This window comes from Solanum stenotomum, chromosome 5 (assembly GCF_019186545.1).
Source record: "Solanum stenotomum isolate F172 chromosome 5, ASM1918654v1, whole genome shotgun sequence".
Classification (NCBI taxonomy): Eukaryota; Viridiplantae; Streptophyta; class Magnoliopsida; order Solanales; family Solanaceae; genus Solanum; species Solanum stenotomum.
The window spans coordinates 48,700,048-48,720,914 of NC_064286.1; the positions used below are offsets into that span (position 1 = coordinate 48,700,048).

General features: G+C 33.5%; 1 pseudogene; it reads left to right on the forward strand.

Annotated features, from left to right (window-relative positions):
• The window catches only part of LOC125864089 (uncharacterized), a 41,143-nt pseudogene extending 27,226 nt beyond the window's left edge, over positions 1 to 13,917 (forward strand).
• The last annotated feature ends 6,950 nt before the right edge of the window (positions 13,918 to 20,867 follow it).

Here is a 20,867-nt window from a genome sequence, read left to right on the forward strand (position 1 = left end):
TCATTTTTAATGGCCAGTGTCTTTGACAGGCCTTGAAAATTGTGCTACATGTCTTGTACCTGCTAAGTGTATTGCATCTGTTCAATTTTCTTTCCTTTTTTCATTCAATTTTTGGGTTACTTCAAATTTCCTATCTCCTAAGCTGTAAAATCATCTAATTATGTATTTATTCAGAACAGCACCTTTTAGGCAAGGTCCTCATTCACATTCACTGAGACCATGCCGTGTCATGAGTGAGGATTCTGAAGGAACTTTGAGCGGTGAAAACATCTTGCTAAATGAGGAAAGCTTGGCACAGGATCTAAAGACTGCTATTAAAGAGGAGAACTATGCCCGAGCAGCAAAGATTAGGGATAGCCTCCGGCTACTCCAGGAGGATAGTAAGGCCTCTGTACTAGCAGCAAATGCCCGCTTTTACAACTCTTTCAGACATGGAAACTTAGCTGCAATGCAAACCCTTTAGTCAAAAAGTGAGAATGTTTGCGTCGTGCACCCTGGTGTTAGCGGCATAACTGGGTTTGATCTCGTAATGGGAAGCTCCGGAGGTCTGTAGCTGAGAATTGCACACGATACAAATCCAAACCCTAAACCGCTCCTGTAATCAGAAGATTTAATAATAAACGATCATATATATCAATATTATCTCTACTATAGTACCACTTTTAATATTATTGAAGATACAATTTGATATCCACGTTCCTTAAAATTAGGATTTTTAATATTATTGAAGATATAATTTGATATCCACGTCCCTTAATGGGTCCCTTAAAATTAGAATTGATTGCTTATCCTTACATTTAAACTTCACAATTAACATTTTAATAACAATTAAATATATTTCTCTCTCAACATCTCCCCCCACCCACGTCCCACTTATTAACGAGTATCAACTGCCGCAAACAACCTGATTCAATGCAAATAATGTAATAGCTTTAGAAAATTATATTTTATTGTAGAGAGGATGCTACAATATAATTGCAATTAGTGTTATTTGCAAGTAGTTTGTTTGTGCCTTTTTGCTGCCAAATTAGTCACAATTTTTTTTCTAACAATTTCACTCTTTAGTTGACTCAAATTTTATCTCTGATGATTTGAGGGCCTTCTTCTTCAAAATTTTATTAGTCGGAGGGACGAAAAAGTGAAATTTGCAATGGCTCTGCCGGAGGTCCATCAGATATAGGCAAAGCGAGCAACATCGACAAATTAAAAGGTGAAGCAAACATCGCCGCGATGAGATGTCCTAACCAGCTATGAACGTAATCAAGATGAAAGAATTACGCTAATCTTTAATTAACTGAATAAATACACCATTAAGTACATATCAAGTGCAACAATGTTGGAGACACATTAGGTGTACATGTCTCTACTTAAGAGTTCGTGTATCTGAGTTAAGATTATATGTATCTATGAGAAAAAAATTCAAATGCTACAAAACGAATGAAGAATTTTGAATTTTTTTACTTTTGTTCTTGGTTTAATGATAAGACCAGTGATTTGTTCCTAAATTCATGTGTTTAAGTTACATTCCATATTTAGAACACATAATTATATGTATAAGCATACTATGTATCCAAGATACATGTTTTGAATATAATGTATGGACGTCTTGAAAATGTAACATATATTCTATGATTATAATTCTAATATTATAGTCAAGTCAAAATAGATAATTACATCGCATTCAACACAAATCATGTGCATTCTCATATGACATGCATAGATCTATCAAAGATGTTTATAGTAAAATAAATAAAAAAAAGATCGTTTTATTTTAAACCACAATTTTCAATATTTTTTCTCTTTTTTTAAATTTGTAGTCAATTACACACTGCTTATATAAATAGGCATGATGATTTTCATTTTCAAATTTCAATTGCATGAAGAAAGAGAAGTGATTGTGATGTTACGCGGTAATACGGTATCTACAAAAGGCTAAGTTATAATAGGTAGGCAAGTTTTCTTTTTCACGTTTTTTTTCCATTAATTTGTATCTAAGAATAAAGGGTGGTTCATGCATATAAATTAAATCAGTGAGAAACCTCCAATAATTATGCGAATATTTTATAAAGATTTGATGGCTAAATGCCAGGTTAATCCAAAGCATTTGTTCTCTTTCATTTCTCCCTTGTGATTTATTTTAATTTTTATATGATTACGACACTGCTAAATTATACTTACATTATCAATGTAGTTTAGTTTTGAGTTAATGGTAAAAGTACATTTAAACTATAAGTATTTTTTATAGAGTTTCATACCTTAATTGTTCTATTTACCTACCTAAAGTATTATTACTTTTTTATAAGTTTCATACCTCAATTATCACTCTCGTTGTATTAAAATCCACTTCAATGCTCAGTTGGCCTACACGCACCTACTGTCGACATGGGAACAAATATTTGGCCAACTTAGTATCAAGATGTGCTTTAATACAAAGGGAGCAATAGTTAAGGTAGGTTTAAGAAAAAAGAAGGAAAAACTACATAATGAGACATGCTACACTACCATATACACTATTATTATCTATATTATCAAAATATTACGTATTTTATCACTAACTAAGACTTTTCCTACCATATGTTGAGGGAGATACAATTAGATACATGTATTTTTGCTATCAGATGCACTAAAATAGGGAGAGAAGCGAGTGAGCTTGGGAGGGAGGCAAGCGAGATTCGCATGTATTTGGGATACCATATACATAAGAGAGTGACAAGCGAGATGAGAGAGAAACGAGAGAGGCGATCGAGATTTGTTATGTATCCTAGATACAAGCAAATTTGTTTGGATACAATGTATCTAGAATAAATTACTCCTATTTTCAAGATATATGTATTTGAACATATCAGGGCACACCAAAATTTGATAAGATACATAATATTGTAAACTAGAATGTATCTAAGTAATTAGTTCCTAAACTAGTGGGATTTATGTAAGTTTCCCTAAAAAAATGGATATTAAGGTTTGAAATGTGGGAAAAAGTGATAGTTTTGATGTGTTACTGAAAAATGTTTATTATGTAGAGATTTACTTAAATAGTTTTATTAAGTATTCTCTATGTCCTAATTTATAGATATAGTCAAAATATCGAAAGTCGAACAATTTAATTTTGATTGTAAATTCAGACATAAAATATTTAATTTTTTTAAAAAAAATTTACACATTTGTAAATTACGTAAAAAGTATTACAGGCTAGTACTATGAGTTACTTGACGATGCAAATTATTTAAAAGACATAAAAAATTTACGATAAAGAAATTTGTTTGAATCTTAAAATTCAAAAGGATCAGGTAAATTAAATAAAAGAAAACAAATATTTTACACATGGTCAATACATATAATCTTTTTAATATATCTTCTCAAACACACGTCAAAGAAGATTCAATTTGTCAAAACTCCTCCCTATAAATACATACCCCCACGCCATAACACTCAAAATCAGCAAGCAACTCATTGTATCACATTTCATTTTCTTCCTAATATATTTTCCTATTCCAAAACAAATTGAGTATACTACAAAAAAAATGTCTTTAATACCTCTATTTAACGGTCGCAAAAACCATTCACGTCGTGTACAAAATTCTCCGCCAGCAACAATAATTACGCCTCAATCCCAAAAGAATCATTATCGTTCTGATTCTTACGATCCAACAACAACAATAATGCATCGTCAATTTAAAACAAATCGAAGTGACGAGCAAGATCTTTATAATGATCCACCAACAACAATAAATCAGGATCTACAAAATCTTTTTAATCAACCATCAACAGCAAAAATCACATGTCAATCCCAAACAAGTCGAGGTCAGAAAGATCCTTACGATCCCTCTCATAAATTTTATCTCGAAACCCCTCGATCTCTCATAGCACCATCACTATCATTCCCACATGTTACTCCATTTTTAGCTCAATTTGAGTATAATGTGACCCCAGAAGCATATGTTTTTAGAGCTAATTTGCATGGATATAAGAAAGAAGAAGTGAAGGTACAAGTGGAAGATGATAGAGTCTTAAAGATTAGTGGGGAGAAAAAAATAGTAGAAAAAGAATATGACAATTGGCACCATTTTCAGAAAAAAATTGGCAAGTTTTCAACTGTTTTTAATTTGCCTGAGGATGCTAGCGTTGATAAAGTGATATCAACAATGGATAATGAAGTGCTTATTGTCACTATTCCTAAGAAGGGAGCGGTCAAGAAATCACACGTTAGGACCGTTCGAATATTTTGATATCGATATATTTATATTTCATGTTGAAAATATTATAGTTGAATCGTTGAATATATAGAGGGTATACATCAGCTTTTTTATTAATATAGATGATATGAACTAAGGAGGTAAAAAATAAAGGGTAGTGTAAGGTCTTTATTAGTTAATGGAGTCGATTTAAGTATGCTTGTGTAATATTAATTAGTACGTAGCTACTCATAATATTAAATAAATAAAGGGTGTGTTTTTTCTATATTTCTTCTTTTGTCCAAATTTTAATTTGTTGTTTAGGTTGTCCAATAATTTTTCACTTGACATTTCTGTAGTATTTGTAGACACGTATTTTTTGACCGAACTTAAAATTTTACACCATTCTTAGAGCTGAAATATTTTTATAAATATAAATTAAATATTTTGACTTTTCTCTTATTTTATTAAGTTTATTTTAAAAGATTTGAAAACAACAAAAATAGAATCACTTTTTAAGGTAAGTTTTATTTTTCAATTGTTTAAAAAGAAATGAAAGATTACCAAAAATCTATATTATTTTAAAATTAAGTTTTGATAAATAAGCTAGTATTATTTAATTATTTTTGTTTATAGATGTTTGACTTTTTCCTAGATTTTATTAATTTTAAATAATTAGTTGGTACGTTATTATAATTTACTATTTATAGTTAATTATTATTCTTTTAAAAGTAGAATAAAACTAAAACTAAAAAAAAAAAAAAAACCTAAATAATCTAACAAACCTACCCCACTTCTACTCCTATCCAAAACATACTACACGTAAAAAAAACAAAAAAGGGAAAAGGAGAACAAAATAAAAAAAGAAAAAGAAAAAGCTTTTGACTTATTTTTCCAAAAAAAAAAAATTAAAAAAAAAATAAGAAAAGAAAAGAAAACCATCAGCAAGTTATACTCCCACTTTCTCTCAACTTCCCCACACTCCTACTCCCTCACGTTTTCCTCCACATTCCACACCCCACATAATACAACCCACTACCCCACACCTACACCTTTCCTAACACCTATATACATACCCCCACATACTACAAAAAAAGGGGGACAGAGATATATGCATTGACATTGGCAAAAAATAAGAATATACCTTGTACTTTTGTTTTGTCCACTGACCCAAGTTCATCCGCACATCACACTTTGCTACCTTCACTCCACTCTCACTTGCAAATATACATCGTACCCTTTGCACATTGAGATTAAAGATCTGGAAATTTATTCTTCGCGGTTTCAAGTTCGTGGCTCCTGATTATTGGTCCTTTCTTCTCGTGTATTAGTTTTCACAAGAGGTAACATTTATTTATATTCTGTGTTTGTATAATTTTATGTTTTAATTGTGCAAGAATTGAATCCCATATATTGAAGTTGTTCAGATTTCGTATGTGTTTAATCTGTTTATGTTATTAATGTTGTGTACTGAAATATATCCGAACATGCTATACGACATGTGAATATTTCTTACTTGTTTAAGAGTCCATTCCTCACTCTCTCTCCTTAATTAATTATCAAAGTTTTTATGTTCGTGTCTTACTAATTTGAGTGAACTCTTCTTTTGGGTGCTAACAAAAACAATAATAATAAACTTGTTAGGATAAGGAGAATCTACGAAGACAAATTAAATTAAAATAGATTAAAAAGAAAAAGAAAATAAATGTACAGAATGTCAAAAAAAAATTTATAAAAAAAATAAATAAGAACAACGAAAAAAAATTAATGAAACAAAAGGAAAAAAAGAAACAAAAACATAGCACAACAAAAAAATTAAAATAAAAAGCAAAGAAGAAAAACAGAACGTAAAAAATAATAATGATACAGAACGTTTAAAAACAAAAAAAAACTTACAAAGAACAACAAATAAAAAAATAATATAAAATTAATAAAACAAAATGTGCAAAAAAAAAAAGTACAAAAGTCATCTAAAACAAAGTGTTCATGTTATTCTATATGACATGTGGATAATATTAGTTTAAATTTAGTATAACTACTAAAGATTTTTTTTTATTTTTTATCTTTTCTCTAAAAAAGGGCCTTTTATGGGTTCATTAATATATTATTAGATTTGGTTTAATAACTTACAAAAAAAATAAAAGTTTTATCTTAAGATTTTTTTTTTACTTTATTGTTAATAAAATAGGTCAACATGTGTCATTAATCATTAGTTGAAGCGTGATTTTAATTCATATGTTTGTTTTATTCAAAATTTATTATTTAGATTTAGAATAGTAAAAAGTATATATATAAATTAACCATGCTCTGTTTTGTTAATATCTGGAAGCATAATTGCGTCAAGATGATAAGATTCAACATAATAAAATTTAGTAAGCCGAGTGGGGGTAATTGAAATATAGGAAAATTTTGAACACTATAATATTTTGATGTCTCTATCTATTTTAGACTATTTTAATATAATCATGGGTATTTATTAGGCTTTATTATACATTATATGAGTAATAATAATAAAATTTCATCTTAATTAAGAATGTGGTTCCACATCTTTTTGAGATACTTAATTTTGTTAATTCAAACCAAGAAGTGTAAGTTGAGATTATGAGGTGTGATGAACTCGAGAGGGGAAGACAATTATGTCTCCAAATGTCAAGACCGAGAATACAGTTATGCATCCGGTTTAAGACTAATAAAAATTCAACAATTAAAAATAAGCAAACCATGACATATAGACACAAATTATCCAAAAAATATATCAAGATAAGTATAAGTCAATAAAATCGACTGTGCTAGAACCACGGGATTCGAGGGATGCCTAATATCTTCTCCTCGGTCAACAGAATTTCTTACATGAATTTCTGATTCGCAGACCAAATAAAGAGTCATTTCCTTATGATTAGGGATTAAACAAAAAGGTGACTTGGAACACCTTAACTCAATTCCAAGTAGCGACTATGAAAAATAAAATGATCCCTTAATCAATATCGTCACTTAAAATGGAAAAACCCTTCCGGCGCTGTGCGCGAAAAAGGGGTGTGACATCTCTGGCGACTCCACTGGGGACTAACCAGAATTTGAGCTTTGTATATTTGACTTTTACTTTATTTTATTATATTATTTCATTGGATATATTGTTTTGATGACCTAATGTGATACTTGCTGCTTATTTATCACTTTGATATTGTTGAACTGTATATAATCTGTCTTCTCGTACACCAGCTGAGTCTCTAAAAATAGGATAGTAGAAAATGCAATTATGCATCCCAATTTCTTTTGAAATAAAGCTGGGGTGTCTGGGCACCCAGTGAAGGATTTTAGTCACACATGTTAGGCAAGGTTGGACCAGCAATGAAGTCGGAATAGCGCTGCTACCGATAATTGTCCCTCCTTGGCTCGAGTTCTCCACTCGAGTAAGCCAGTCTAGATACCTATCTCTTTTAGGTTCGAACCTAGTAAAACTGAAACATACACATGCGTATCCCTAGTAGGCTTTGCTTATTTGCATCATTTGCATTTGACTTATTGGAACTCGACACAGGGGTCGAGTCCGTCTAGGACAGGAGACCCTCTTCTTGACTAACATGTGCATTTTATGTGTTATTTGTAAAATATTATGTGGACAACCTCGATTGTTGATCGGCTTTAGGTTCCCTCTAAAATAAATTCTTTAAGATTTATATATTTTTCTTTAAAAAAAAAATTAAAAAATTAAAATAAATAAAATTAACAAATAAAAATAAAAAATGAAATGAAATAAATATATATAGCTATTTATACTCTAAATAAAAGTAGGTTTTAATATATAGGTGTGCCTACCAATAATATATTGGAATTTTCAATAATTTTAAGAAAAATTAATTTCGAGATTTTTTTCCCTCTCTCCTTTCCATTTGTACACAAATTTTTTTTTTCTTATTAAACCATTCATATAACCCCTATATTGACTTGGAGTATTAATCATAGTCATATTAAAAGTATGTCATCTTCAACATGTCTTTGATCTATCTACAAGCACTTGAAATTAAAATTTGTAATAGTCACTCCTAATAATAGATTTAGTGGAAATTATTATTTAAACCTTGATTTTATAGATGCATTTACTAGAAATTATTTTGCAATTGGACACATAGAATAAACACTTGTTTGAGAGAATATAAGTAGCTTATCAAAAGAAATTTCCAAATAAATTAGATATTTATTGTCTACATTGCTCTAAATCTGATTTTTCAAGTGACAAACATTTAAATTGTATTCACTTTATAAATACGAGTTGCTTATTTTTTCCTTTTCCTAAAGTTTTTATTTCAAAAATACTTTGCGTCATTTTATATAAGTTTAACACATCTTTTTTCCCTTTCCCAAATATAAGAGGTCTATAAATTAAGCATTTCTTGACCCTGCATCTTTTTCCATAGGCACAACATGGTTCATTCTGGTGGTGGAAAGTGTCAAAAAAGGAAAAGAGATTCGAATGTACCACTTCAGGTTGTAGATTGTACTCCCTTGCAGTTGTGGGCATGGTGGAATGACATAGGGTTGATAGAACAAGACATAATATTCAAATATTTGGGTTTCTTGACTAGAATCATGCAAGTGGAACTTAAGAGAGATGTGATCGAAGCACTGTTATCCTTTTGGAATCCCACCAACAATGTTTTTCGTTTCTCGAATTTTGAAATAACCCCAACCTTGGAGGAAATAGCTGGCTTTACAGGGTTTGGAGTGAGGTTACATCATCAGAGGCTTATAGCCCCAAGGGGCATATCCATCAACAAATTTTTTCAACACTTGAACATTTGCAAAGTCAAGAAACAATCATTAGACAAATATTGGATCTCATTACAGTTTTTGTATGATAGGTATGGAAAGGAGGACGGATTCAAGAAATTTGGAAGGACACTCAACAACGAGGAAAGTTTTGAAACATGAAAAGAGCATAGACGTTTTACTTTTATGGTAGCTTTTTTAGGAACAATGGTTTTTCCAAGGAGAGGAGGAAAGATTAACATCCTTTTGATCGGAGTAGTGAATGTATTAATTGAGAAAAAGAATTATACCATAGTCCCCATGATTTTGGCTGATATCTACCGTGCTCTGACTGTCTACCAGAAAGGGAAACGTTTCTTCGAGGGATACAACATACTGCTTCAACTATGGATAGTAGAACATCTTTACCGACCTCCTACGGTTGCGAGGTTCATTCAGGATCGAAGCGATTACATTACAAGTCATGCCAAAAGGGTGGAGAAATACAGATGTCCAGAAGGGGTCAATGCATGGGTTGAACATTTTCACTCGCTAACGGAAGATAAGATCACTTGGAATTATCCTTGGTTCCCTTGGGTAGAAGTCATACACATGTCGTATGTTCGCCCTTTTTTATTGTTGATGGGTATTAGGGGTGTGCAACCATACGTATCGCTGCGGGTTTTACGTCAGTTAGGCAGGCGTCAAGTTCTACCTATCACAGAGGATACGAAAGATTTCGTGTTTGAAGTTGGACCAGAGGTTCCCCTTCCTAAAGGATTGGCCCAAAAAATTTGGGATGGTTGTTTAGTCATGGGAATTGGAACGATGGTTAAAGAACGACACACAGGAGAAACTCACCCGGAATACTCCAATTGGCTTGAGCAACAACCTCGATTACAAGTTAGGCCAGAGAGATCTGTGAAAGAACCAATAGACAATGAGGCTAAAATGAAAATAAAAATCGAGTTGGCTATGCGTGATTACCTTGCTGAAAATCAGGAGTTAAGAGCAAATTTAGAGCTCGCTAGAGCCGCTCTAACCCAACAACAAGTGGACTTCGAAGAGGAAAGAGCCAAGGCAACTCAAAGAGAAACCTTACTCCAAGGACAAATTGATCTGGCAACAATTAGGGGAACACAAGTTGCGGAACTTGGTGTATCTCGACAACAATAATTGAGGACATGTGATCAGAAAAGTCAGACAGATTTTGATCAAGAGAGAGCTCAGTGGATCCGTGAAAGGGGAAGACTTCGAGAGGAAATAGAGTTAGTCTCCACTCAAGAAAGACGTGCTAGAGAAATGGTGGCCTCCCGTGATCAACAGATACGAGGATGGAATCAGACTTGCAATTCACTTCGATCAAAAGTCCGTCGTTTGGCTGATCGCACTGCCCAAATGGGTTTAGACTATGAAGAGATGAACCATGAACAATTTCTGGCTGAAGTGCCTGAATTCGCTGAGTACCTTATGAATTCGGTGCAAGATATAGATTAGAGTGTAGGAGGTCCTGTAAGACCACCATCTTCATGAGCAAGCAGATGGAGATGCAAGCATGACATTTATGTCTTTGGGATATGAGGGTTCATGCAAACATCTGTTTCCTTAGCATCGTTTTCTTTAGTTTAAGTCCTGCTTTTTTTCATACTACTTTTCTACACTTTGTTTAGGTCGTGTCTGTTTAAGATATTGACTTTTGTTTAGCGATTTTTTCATCGTTTTCCTACTTATGTTCCAAATGTTGAAATGATATGTTAAGTTATGTTTATGTCTGGTTTCATTTTTTCATTAGTATAAATGAACAAATATATATAAATAGTAATATCTATATGTATATATCTATAACAACTATAAAAAATATATAATTAAAAAAAAGAAAAAGAAAGGGCTAATGTATATTCTCGAACTACGCAAAGATCTGATTCATGCACTAACATGATACGTAGGCAACCCAATGGGTTCGATCAAACGTTTTTAACAAGAATAACTAAATAGGAGAAAACACCTAGATAAGCAGGGATGAAACATAAGGTCTTCCATATTAAAAGTATATATGTGGATTTAATATGCACGATTTCTTAACACTAATATGTTTGCTACTTCATTCATAGAGAGAGAGAGAGAAATACATATTAGCTTAAAGGTGATTGGTTTGTGGTTAAGCTGACATCACATCCCTACAATACAACGTCGAAAGGAAAGAAGAAAATGGCCCACAAAGACGGGAATGAGTCTAACCATGATGAGGTCCGAAACCAGATGACTTCACAAGAAACAGCATCAATAGAAGAGGTAAGGGCATTAAGACAACAAATGGCAGATATGTACAAAGTTTGGACGAGTGGACAAGCTCCACCTTCTTCAATACGCGACTATCTAAACACAAACATTCCACCCTCTATCCATGTGTCGACAAATGATCTCATTTATCCACTTGGATTCGGCCCCTATGCTAACACATCCAACGTCGCTGGAACTTCTACGGTGCGCCCTTTGAGTACCCCTATGATGAGTAATCCACTTTTTATGCCAACTGCGCCGACTAATATCATTCCACAGCCAACAATGATGCCCAACAATGATCCTTCGTCCAAAGTTCCTCATGATCATAGTTTTACCCTTGAAGAGGCAATTAAAATTTCAAGCTCGTATCCCCACATCCATCAATATAGTTCCCCTATCGAAGTTGAAAAGACGGTTAAGAATGAGAAACATGAAGAGTTGGCTACGAAAATGAAGAGTTTGGAACAGAGCATAAGGGATATGCAGGGACTAGGAAGCCACAAAGGCATCTCATTCAGCGATTTATGCATGTTTCCCCACGTCTATTTGCCTGTTGGTTTTTTAAACTCCAAAGTTTGAGAAATACGATGGTCACGGAGACCTCATAACTCATTTGAAGAGATATTGCAATCAACTGAGGGGTGCAGAGGGCAAAGAAGAGTTGCTTATGGCCTATTTTGGGGAAAGCCTAGCGGGAATTGCATCCGAATGGTTTATAGATCAGGATATTGCCAACTGGAATACATGAGATGATTTGGCTCGATGTTTTGTGTAACAATTTCAATACAATATTGACATTGTGCCAGACCGCTCCTCATTAGCCAACACGAGGAAAAAGACCACAAAAAATTTTCGTGAATATGCCGTTAGATGGAGGGAGCAAACTGTTAGGGTTAAACCATCAATGAAGGTGTCGGAGATGATTGACGTTTTTCTCCAAGCGCAAGAACCTGATTACTTTCACTACTTGCTTTCTACCGTCGGGAAGACATTCGCTGAAGTTATTAAGGTTGGGGAAATGGTGGAAAATGGCATCAAGTCTGGAAAGATTGTAAGCCAAGCTGCCTTAAAAGCCACAACACAAGTGCTTCAAAATGGTTCAGGAAATATTGGAGGGAAGAAGAGAAGGGAGGATGTAGCTACGATTGTATCAGCACCTCGGACCCATGTCCAAGATAATCCTCCGCAACACTATTTTCCTCCCCAAACTCCACAATATCCCATCCTATACTCTCCATATCCCGTTTTCAGCACACAACCAATTGTTCCCCCTTCTTATCCTCAATGCGTGCCCCAATTCCTCAAAATCATCCACCACCCCCACAAATTCACCAAAATACTCTTAGATTTCCTTTTCGTCCTAGAAAAGAATACAAGAAGGGAAATGGAGCTAAGGATGAATTCACCCCTATTGGAGAATCATATGCTAGGTTGTTTCAAAAATTAAGGACGTTGAATGTTTTAAGTCCTATTGAAAGAAAGATGTCAAATCCTCCCCCAAGAAATCTAGATTATTCTCAACACTGCGCTTATTGTTCTGATGCCCCAGGCACAACATAGATAGGTGTTGGTACTTGAAAAGGCAATTCAAGATTTGATCGATACTCATCGAATTATTGTTGAAAACCCAAATGGACCAAACATCAATCAAAATCCACTACCCAGGCATACTGAAACAAACATGTTAGAAATGATGAAGGGTTGCGAAGAAGTTGCAGTCCCATACAAGCCAATCCTTAAGGTTGGAACTGGCATGGAAAATTTGGCGAATGTTGTTGACTTGACAAAAACGGTGCCTTCAGAGGCAGAAAGAACGTCGAAAAAGTTAAGCCCATCAAAAACACCTATCTTAACTGTGAAAGGACCACTTGAAGATGTTTGGGCAAGTCAGAGAGAGGCAAGATTAGTAGTTCCAAGAGGGCCAGACAAGCCTATCTTGATCGTGCAAGGAGCCAATATTCCACCTGTGATCATTAGGCCAGTGTCCCAACTTCCAATGACTAACCCCAAGGCTGTCCCTTGGAATTATGAGCCTATCGTCGTGACATACAAGGGGAAAGAAATCAATGAAGAAGTAGATGAAATAGGAGGAATGACTCGTTCGGGAAGATGCTATGCCCCGGCTGAATTAAAGAAAAATAAAAATAACCAAATGCAAGTTAAAAGTCCAGTCACTGAAGGGGAGGCAGAGGAGTTCTTAAGAAAGATGAAATTGTCAGACTGCTTAATTGTGGAACAGTTCAGGAAAACTGCAGCCCAAATCTCTTTGTTGTCATTGTTAATACATTCAGATGAACATCGTAAAGTTGTAATGAAAATTCTGAACGAAGCACATGTTCCTAATGAAGTTACAGTGAGTCAGTTAGAGAAGATTGCTGGGAGAATCTTTGAGGTAAACCGCATCACCTTTTCAGATGGTGAACTACCAGTGGAAGGTACGGGACATAACCAAGGCCTCCATATCACTGTAAAGTGTGAGCTTTCATATGTCACTCGAGTTCTAATTGACGGAGGATCTGGGGCAAATATTTGTCCATTGTCAACTCTACAAAAATTAAATGTTAGTGTTGAAAGGGTACGACCTAACAACGTATGTGTTAGGGCGTTTGATGGGTCCAAAACAGATGTCATTGGGGAGATAGAGCTCATACTAAAAATAGGGCCTGTCGATTTCACCNTGTTACATCATCTCTGTTCAAACAGGGGCAACTGTTGACACCCAATTTTGGCTCTCCCTTTTTCTTAAGATTAATTTCTCTATGATTTTTAGTCTTGACTATTTTTTTTAATATGTATAAATAAATTTGGCACCAGTAATAGATTTGAAGACATTTTATTTCTCTAATTAAAAATACATATATACTCAAATTATTAAATAATAATTTATAATATTAATATAACAAATCCCTACTAATTTACAACTCCAAACAATCTTTCCTACGTTGTCGGTTATAGTTGTGGGATCTACAATAGCACGTATGAAAAAATATTTAAGTTGCGATATATATTTATATAAGTTTAAATATTTTTTCCTATCATTCATTCTAACAAAATGTTAGTATATTAACTTTTCTTTCAAAATCTAAATAGTTTTTGCTACACCATTATTTGAAGTTTCCCTTTCGTTTAGTAGCGGGCTATTGCTACAAGTATTTCGAAAAGTATAATATATATAATATATGTAAATGCACATTTTTAGGAAATTAAGCAAGACAAAAAAAAGGGGGATTGTTAAATTAATTAAGTGAAAAATTGTTTAAAGAATAGTATTATTTTAACCAATTTATTTATTTATTTCTTACCTAAACTAATTAAATACAACCCAACATACCCTATGTCTCTCTGGCTCATTAACGACAAAACTAGAGAACTTGATGAAACTCGCTGGATTTTGCTTCGGACCAACAGTTCGGCGGCAATGTCGCCATCTCAATCACATCCACGTCACCTTTTTCCCTTTTCCATGGATCTGCAAATCCCTGAAAAGTTTTTCCTTTACTGTTCGCCTGGGAAAAGAGGAGAAAACTCGATAACTGCCGGATCGAAGCTCATACCCTTGGGTTTGAGCCGCCAACGTCTCCATCCCCATTGTATCAATCTGAAAAGGTGAATTTGGATTATCAAGAATTCAAATTTCTGAAGCTTAAAGCTCTTCTTGTGAACCATTTGAGCCTCAAAAAATCGGCTATAAAAGGGACCCTTAAGTTTCCCATTCAAAAAAAAAAGGGAGGAAGGAGAGAAGAGATATCAGAAAGCATTTAGCATTCCATTGCTCCCTCTTTGTTCTCATCTCCATCTGCTTTAATCAAATTTTTTTCTAATCTTCTCGGAATACCGTAAGTCGAAGATGTTGGAGTTGGAGTCGTTAGCTTGGAACTCGACATTTGACAACCTCAATCGCTGCCCTACACAAGGTAAATCCTATCCCGACTTAGTTACAATAAGATCAATTCCATGAATTGTTGGTTGTGTGTATAGTTTAGGGATTGAATGCTTAAGTGATTAATAGATGCGGAAGTGTGAAGTGAATACGATTTCTAGTCTTTTTATTTATTTCCATATTAGATCTTTTCTTAGAGTTTGCAGCATGTGATTAGTTTGAAATAAACTTTATGAGTGTTTGATGTTTTAAGTATGGAAGATATACATTAACTTGGTCCCAAATCACGGTTGCCCTTTGTCTATAGTTGTTGGTGTAGTTGTATCAGCGTGTTCCTTTAGAATACAATGATAGCTATAATTGTATCTCTGTTTAGTCATTTTTTTACAAGATAATTTTCAGTCTGCTACTTTTATTTTGATGAAATCATAATATTTGTAGTCTTAAGCTCGAGCTGGCAACATCTCTATATTTCGAAATTGTCACATATTCTTCTAAGTATGGGATACAATCTTTTGTAGCTAAATCGGGGTGCTGTTCTGTTTTAAATTGTCATGAAAAACTCAAAGCGAAAGCAGTTTCGAGTTCCTTGGTTCATTCACATTAAGTTTGCGTAAAATGTTTGTGACTTGTGATTTAAGTTGAGTTAAACTCTATAAAGTATGAGGTTTTAAGTAGGGATGGCTGCCATTTTTGTGCTGTCTCTTGGGATGTTCTAACGTCGCAATGGTTGTTTAGCACTTTCATGCTCAGTTTTTTTTGTGTTTGCAAGATGCAAGCAGCCCTCACTTTCGAAAGTATCATCATGTGTTTATTATCGTAATACCTGATTGAGATGTTGGCACACTTTTGTTACTGTCCTAACTATTTTCCGCATCTGATCATATGTGTACAAATGTTGGCTGCCTTTAATTTAACACAAAGATGCACTGAAAGGTCCTAAAGCTCGTGCAAACTTGGTTGTTTATCACAAAATTGTTGTAATCTGTCTTGAAGGCTTAAGATGTAATTGGTTGTTTGTTGAGGTTCACTATTCCATTTGTTTTCATTATGTACATATGGAGGTAGTAACCTGAACATTTTTTATTAGTTTGAACATTCACTGCTAAGGTAAATAGCTTCCCGAATAAATGCTATCAATTTTTATCCACTTAGTGTATAGACTAGCTTAAAAGTGATACTATTTTGAGATCTAAAATCAAGGTAAAAGGGTTGCGGCCTTAATTTCAAGATAAACGATTTAGTAATTAGCTTACGAATATGATTTTCTTTACATTCTCCTCATGGTTCAAAGGATCTAGTCCTACTTGCAAATATGTTATCATCTGTTATCATCTCTTGATTTTTAGAGTATTTTTTTTGAATTTTTCGAAACAATGGATATTCATGTGTACATATAAATAAATGGGTAGCGGACTATGTTTGCGAGTTTCTTTCTTTAAATGACTCTCTTCTTGGTTCCTCTTTTGATACATGATTAAGCTACCTTAAACTTTTTTTAAAAAACTAATTTGCAACAACATGGTAGATAGTTAAACTTTAGAGTTTAATCTATGTGTTTAGCCATGAGTTCATGGTTTAAGATATGGTTTTAGCTAAGTACTCGCCTATTCAGACCATATATAATTATTTGTACCCTTTAATCTCTCCAAGTCTGTACCTTATTTGTTTACCAAAATGTGAACTGATTGTATTGAAAAGAATCATCATGTGCAATGAATCCCTATGTTAAATTTGAGTACAATTTCTTATGATAAATATATATTTCCATTAATATTATTTGAGTCTGCTCACTGCTTTAGACATTGTTTGATCAGTTAGATTGCAATCTAATCTTTTATCTCTTTTATTCCATGTACACTCGGGAGCTGGAGTTCTATTTTGGAACTCGTTATTGACCGAAAATATTGGGTCAACAGCTATTTGGACTATCGTAGCGTTCAGGGTCTAAATCATCGGAAACTTGTTCCTCTAATAGGAACTTATAGTATCTAGCTCTTTACCTTCCTCATTACTTTTTTTATTCGAACTTACTTAACTAACTTTGTATTACTCCGAATATGTGTTTTGTGTAGCTTTTGATATAAAAATTGATATATTTATTTGGTCTAAAATAATCTAGAGTTCATTTTATTCGGTTGATTTCTAGTTCATCCAACACTTATCGATATAAAATAACGACATGTTGTTTAACCATTTATTTAGACTCATAAAGCAAAACCTTTTTTTATATATATAAAAGGGGCTAAATTTGATGCAAGTATAAGTTTAAAATGTATGTATAGGTATATACGCCTCTTTAGGAATTAATTCAAAAATGGTTAGCTATAGCCTTGGTTTTTTTTTGTCATCTTAATTGGAATTTTAAAATAGGTAACAATTCTAAACTAGGAAGTGTCGCAAGTAACTCAACCATTAAATTCATCTTTATTTAACTTGATATGACAATTTTATTTTATTTTTTTAATTCATCTTTCTAATTTTTATATTTGAGATTTCAGATTTTTGAAAAGAAAAAACGCAAGGTATATTTATTGTACATATGTTACTATTACAAGGTACATATATATTTATATGTCATATGCAAAAAGGTACAAAATTCTATATTTTATACTTAGTTTTCTCTGTACATGACTTAGTATTTTGTTACCCTTTATATTATTTTTTCTATTATCTACTATCTCTTTTACAAAGTTGCTTATTCATTTTTATAATTTATAAATCCCTATACTTTCATATACATATTATTTTACTACATATAATCTATTGTCAATTTTTCCAACATGTAAATATATAATGAATATTCATATGCTTTAAACAACCTATGTGTACATACCACGCTTAAGATCACAAACTTTATATAATATTTTAACATTTCGTATCGTTATTATTTGTTGTATTTGTTTATTTTTAGAAAACTCCATTTTATGTATTTCCATTTAAAAACATATTTTACACATACTACTACATATTTATACTCAATTATTATCTCATTTATTTTATTTTCTTTCACATCTTAATTCTATATATAAATAAAACGACAAAATTTTCATATCCTTTAAACTCAACATTTATTTTGGATATATTTATATAAGATACATCTATATTTTAACATATAAAATTATCATACACTTTAGTACATTTATTTATTACTATATGATAAACATACTACCATTAGTTTATTTAATAGACGCATATATATGTCGTAACTTGTATTCTACTCCTTTCTTAAATACAATAAAATTTACTTATCATTGATTTTAAAACAAATAAATAAACACGTTTTCCTAATTATATTTTCTTAATTTGAGTTTAAGGACTATCTTCGGATAGGCTCTGAGGGGTGCTTAACACCTTCCCCTCGAATAATCAAAACCCTTACTCAGAATCTCACTGGTTTCGCAAATCAAAACAGAGTTTACATTTACATATAAAAATGGTTTTCCTAATATTTTCCTTAAAAATTTAGGTGACGACTCTAAAACAAAACAATTTTTTCCAAAATCAGAGTGTCAGCCATATTATGTTGTGAACTGTTTCGGCCGGTTCGAAATAGGGTGCGACAGTGAGGGGGATCTGTCAGTCTACAAGGACTCTTCCCTCCATTTTATCAAGGCAAATAATGAGAATGAGGCACTGGTTTATCAAGCTTTTGAGGTAGTGGTTGTTGAGCATATCCTCGAGGGGAATCTCATTTCAAAACCACAACTGCCCATGGCATCTGTGATGATGATAAATGAAATCCTGAAGCATGAGTTTGAACCAGGTAAAGGCTTGGGGATCTTCTTGTAAGGGAGAGCTTATCCGGTGAGTCAACGAAAGAGGCTCGGTACTTTTCGCTTAGGATACAAGCCAGAGTTGAGGACAAAATAAAGGCCAAGAGGCAAAGAAGAGATGTATGGTCACTTACCAAGCCTATACCACCCATATACAAATCTTTCATCAAATCCCGCATAACAGAATCTTCTGAGTCACTACTCCCAGAGCCAGTGCTGGAGGTTCACGAAGAATTGATCAACTATTTTCAAGATTTATTTGTCGAGGCTGATATGGTTGAACTCGGAGAAGACACTAGCGACAGAGATGTGATATTCATTGGTCCTAATGTCCAGCTAAACAATTGGGAGGCCACTCCTCTCCCCGTTACGAATGAGTCTTGGTAGTTTGTCTTGTTTTTCTTTCTATCATCCGATTTATTCAAGGGTTGTAATTCGGATTTTGTCTCGTCGTTTTATTTCAAACTCTCTATTTTCCTTTTCAATAGGATGTAATTGTGTTTTTATTTCAGTCTAATATATTTATTTTGTTTTCTTCTATATAGTTCTTTCTATGTCGATTCTCGTGATATGACATGCATGCAAAATTTTTCGCCGGATCTTAAAATTCAATCTAATCTTCGACCTAATCCTGAAATAATAAGTCAAGAAATCGAATATGATGAAGACAAAGTATTTGAAGAAGTAAGCAGGGATTTCAAACATTTTGAGAATAAATCAAACCCAAACATGAGTGAAACTGAGAGGTAAATTTAGGTAATCCTGAAAATATTAAGGAGACTAAGATAAGCGTACATGCTCGACATCAAAAGGAGGATATAATTCAGGATCTTTTTTATTACAAGGATGTTTTTGCGTCATCTTATCATGACATGCCTGGATTAAGCACTGACATGGTGGTTCACAAGTTGTCGATTGATCAAAAGTTCTCTCCAGTAAAGAAAGAGTTGAGAAAGCTTAAAACTGACATGAGTGTAATAATTAAAGAGGAAATCACAAAACAACTTGAGGCCAGAGTCATTCGAGTCGCTCAATATCCTTCTTGGTTGGCCAACATCGTACCTATCCCTAAGAAAGACGACAAAGTTCGAATGTGTGTTGATTATCGTGATTTGAACAAAGCAGGTCCAAAAGATGACTTTCCTTTGCCCAACATCCATATTTTGTTGGACAATTGTGCTAAACATGAGATTGCATCTTTGGTGGATTGCTATACGGGTTACCATCAGATTATTATGGATAATGAAGATGCAGAAAAAACATCTTTCATCACACCATGGGGTACATATTGTTATCGAGTCATGCCATTTGGGTTAAAAAATGCGGGTGCAACTTATATGAGGGCAATGACAACCATGTTTCATGATATGATGCATAAAAAAATCGAAGTTTATGTGGATGATGTGATCATTAAATCAAAAAAGCAATCAAATCATGTGCAAGACTTAAGAAAATTCTTCGAAAGGCTTCGCAAGTATAATCTCAAGCTTAATCCTGCAAAATGTGTATTTGGAGTATCGTCAGGAAAGCTTTTGGGGTTTATAGTCAGTCGACGAGGTATCAAGTTAGATCCTTCAAAAATAAAAGTCATTCAGGAACTACCACCTCCAAAGAATAAAACTGAGGTTATGAGCCTTCTAGGAAGGTTAAACTACATCAGTAGATTCATTGCTCAACTCACAACAACTTGCGAGCCCATTTTTAAGTTGTTAAAAAAGAATGTCACAGTCGAATGGACCGAAGAATGTCGAGAGGCTTTTGAAAGAATTAAGAATTGCTTATCGAATCCCCTGTGTTGGTTCCTCCCGAGCAGAGCAGACCATTGATATTATATATGTCAATCCTAGATAATTATTTTGGATGTGTATTGGGTCAACATGATCGCACTGGGAAGAAAGAGCAGGTCATTTATTACCTCAGCAAGAAATTTATCGTTTATGAATCGAAGTACACCCGTCTCGAAAGAACGTGTTGTGCCCTAACTTGGGTAGCACAAAAATTGAAGCACTA